A 3,876-nucleotide genomic window follows, 5' to 3' on the forward strand; every position below is an offset into this window, starting at 1 on the left:
GTTTTTGGCTTTATATTTAGGTCTTTGATCCATTTTGAATTAGTTTTTGTATATGGTGTGAGGTATGGGTCCTGTTTCATTTTTTTGCAGATGGATATCAAGTTTTGCCAGCACCATTTGTTAAAAAGACTGTCTTTTCCCCATTTGATGGACTTTGGGCCATCTGGAGGGCATTATGCCAAGGGAAATAAGTTAGTCACAAAAGGACAAATATTGTATGAGACCACTACTATAAAAACTTGTGAAAACTCATACAGAAAGAAACAGTCTTTGATGGTTAAGAGGGAGGGGAGAGGTGGGAGGGAAAAAATGCTAAATAGACAATAAATAAGTGGTAACTTTGGTGAAAGTAAGACAATATACAATACTGGGGAAGCCAGCACAACTTGTCCAAGACAAGGTTATGGAAGCTCCACAGATACATCCAAACTCCCTGAGGGACCAAATTACTGGGCTGAGGGCTGTGGGGACCATGGTTTTGGGGAACATGTAGCTCAACTGGCATAATATAGTTTATAAAGAAAGTGTTCTACATCTTACTTTGGTGAGTAGTGACTGATGTCTTAAAAGCTTGTGAGTGGCCATCTAAGATACTCCACTGGTCTCACCCTGTCTGGAGCAAGGGAGAATGAAGAAAACCAAAGACACAAGGGAAAGATTAGTCCAAAGGACTAATGGACTACAACTACCACAACCTCCACCAGACTGAGCCCAGGACAATTAGATGGTGCCCAGCTAGTGCCAGCAACTGTTCTGACAGGGATTACAATAGACGGTCCTGGACAGAGCTGGAGAAAAATGTAGAACAAAATTCTAACTCACAAAAAAATAATATCAGACTTACTGGTCTGACAGAGACTGGAGAAACCCCAAGAGCATGGCTCCTGGGCACCGTTATAGCTTGGTAATAAAGTCACTCCTAAGGTTCACCCTTTAGCCAAAGATTAGACAGGTACATGAAACAAAACAAGACTAATGTGGTACAACAGTCCAGGGACAAGGACCAGAAGGCAAGAGGGGATAGGAAAACTGGTAATACGGAACCCAAGTCGAGAAAGGGAGAGTGTTGACACGTCGTGGGGTTGGCAACCAATGTCACAAAACAATATGTATGTTAATTGTTTAATGAGAAACTAGTTTGCTCTGTAAACCTTCATATAAAGTACGATTAAAAAATATTTGAATACATTTATTTAAAGGAAGCTCTATGTCACTACAAATATACCCATATAATTCATGGGTTTAATGGGATGTTTTATTTTAATACACATTAAAATAATCACATTTAATAAAATAAACAAAAGAAATTAGCTGTATTTCAGCTACAAACAATCTGAAAATGAAATAAGAAAACCATTCCTTTTACAATAACATCTAAAAGAATAAAATACCTAGGAGTATTTCAACCAAGGAGATGAAAGACCTTTACACTGAAAACTATCAAACATTGCTAAAACAAATTAAAGGAGATTTGAATAAATGGAAAGACATCCTGTGTTCATTGATTGGAAGACTTAGTAATGTTAAGATGTCAGTTTTACCTAGAGTGATCCACAGATACAGTGCAATTCATATTAAAATTCCAATAGCCTTTTTTGTGGAAATGAAGAAAGCCAACCCTTAAATTCATATGGAATTGCAAGGGGCCCTGAAGAACCAAAATAACCTTGACAAAAAAAAGAACAAAGTAGGAGAATTCACAATTTCCAATTTCAAAATGTATTACAAAGCCATGACAATCAAAACAATGTATACCTGCATAAGAATAAACTTATAGACTAATAGAATAGAATTGAGAATCCAGGAATTAATCCATGTATCTATGGCCAGTTGATTTTCAATAAGAGTGCCAAATCCATTAAAAAAAAAAAACATTTGGGAAAAACCTCTCTCCCATTTACCTCCTCCCTCCCCACTCTGCACCTGGTCCTGCCTGCGTCAGTGATTGACGAGTCCCCAGGGCATGAAATAGATCCCATAATGCACCCTGACGCATTCTCCCAGCCTTGGAGAGGGAACAAATTAACGAACAGGGAAAAAATAGGCTACTGGCTCCCCTAAGCCAGGACCTGAGCGTTGGCACGGCTCCTTTAGCAAGGCATAGGTATAAGGGGTCCACAGAATTTGAGTGCCTTTCACCCTTGAATAGACTTGTGTGGGCCCATCTCAACTGTGTAAGCCCTCACTACCACAGTACAACAGGGTAAATACCTGAAGTCTAACTTCAACTGTTTCAGCTGTGAAGTGGCAGGTTTGTGATGTTTGACACTGCTCTGCCCTTTAAGCAGGCTCCTTACTTGTCTGCATCAGGGGCTTGAGGACTGGTGGCTCCACCCACACCATCTAGTCACCTGCAACAGGGGTCCAAGAATAAGTGGTACCCCCCAATCCTTACAACCAACAGAGTAAGGTGTTCATAGTCCAGCTGCAAAACTCACCTACCTACTCACTCTAGGGAACAGGGACATGCTTTCCTTTCAGACACTCACGGGCAGCCGTCACCCCCTGCTTTGCTCAGCACGTGACCCCCTACTACAGCCAGATACCTGTGCCTACACCAATCACCCATGCCTCTCTAAGACTGTAGGTGAGAGCCTGCACCACACAGTTGGTGACCGACTGCCTGGACACATAAGCTGAATCCATACAAGAAAATTTAACAGACTCCTGGGCTCACATAGTAATAGATTTAACTACCAGGTGACAGGAAGTGAGAGCTTCAAGGGCACCAACACTCAAACTAGTGCACACGAACAGCCTATTGGGACATATCAAAACAAAACAAGAAGCTAGGACACACTAAGCAAACATAAAATTAAAAAATTATAATAACTCATTGATGGCTCGGAGACAACAGTCAATATCAAATCACCTAAACAGGCAGAACATGATGGCTTCAGCAAGCTCCCAAAATAAAGAATCTAGAAATTTTCTGGAGGAGGAGAATTTCTTGGAATTACCAAAGGCAGAATACAAAAGATTAATATACAGAACTCTTCAGAAATTAGGAAGGAAATTCAACAAAATGTAGAACAAGCCAAAGAACACACAGACAAAGCAGCCAAGGAACTTAAAAAGGTTATTCAGAGCATAATGACAAATTTAATAGGCTGCAAGAATCCATAGAGAGACAGCAATCAGAAATACAGAAGATTAACAATAAAATTTCAGATTTGGACAACTCAGTAGAAAGTCATAAGAGCAGAATTGAGGCAGTAGAAGTCAGAACTAGTGAAACTGAAGATAAAGCATTTGACACCAACTTATTTGAGGAAAAATCAGATAAAAGAATTTAAAAAAATGAAGAAACTCTAAGAGTTATGTGGGCCTCTGTTGAGAGAAATAACCTACAAGAGAATGGAGTACCAGAACAGGCGGGGGGGGGCGGGGTTGGGTAACAGAAAATAAAGAGAAAATTGTTGAAGATTTGTTGACAGAAAAATTCTCTGATATCATGAAAGATGCGAAGATATCTATCCAAGATGCTCATCAAACCCCACATGAGGTAGATCCCAAAAGAAAGTCACCTGTTGCCATGTCGTGAGGTTGTTAACCAATGTCATAAATATGTATACTGACTGTTTAATGAGAAACAATTTGTTCTGTAAACCTTTATCTAAAGTACAATAAAAAAATTTTTTTAAAAAAGAAAGTCACCAAGACATACTATAATGAAACTTGCCAAAGCCAAAGATAAGAGAGAATTTTAAGAGCAGCTAGGGATAAATGAGAAGTCATCTCTAAAGAGTCAATAAGAATAAGCTCGGACTACTCAGCAGAAACCATGCAGGCAAGAAGGCAATTGGATGACATATATAAAGCCTTGAAGGAAAAAAACTGCCAGCCAAGAATTATATATCCAGCAAAACTGTCTCT

The sequence above is a fragment of the Trichechus manatus genome, unplaced genomic scaffold, assembly GCF_000243295.1.
Source record: "Trichechus manatus latirostris isolate Lorelei unplaced genomic scaffold, TriManLat1.0 scaffold00073, whole genome shotgun sequence".
Classification (NCBI taxonomy): Eukaryota; Metazoa; Chordata; class Mammalia; order Sirenia; family Trichechidae; genus Trichechus; species Trichechus manatus.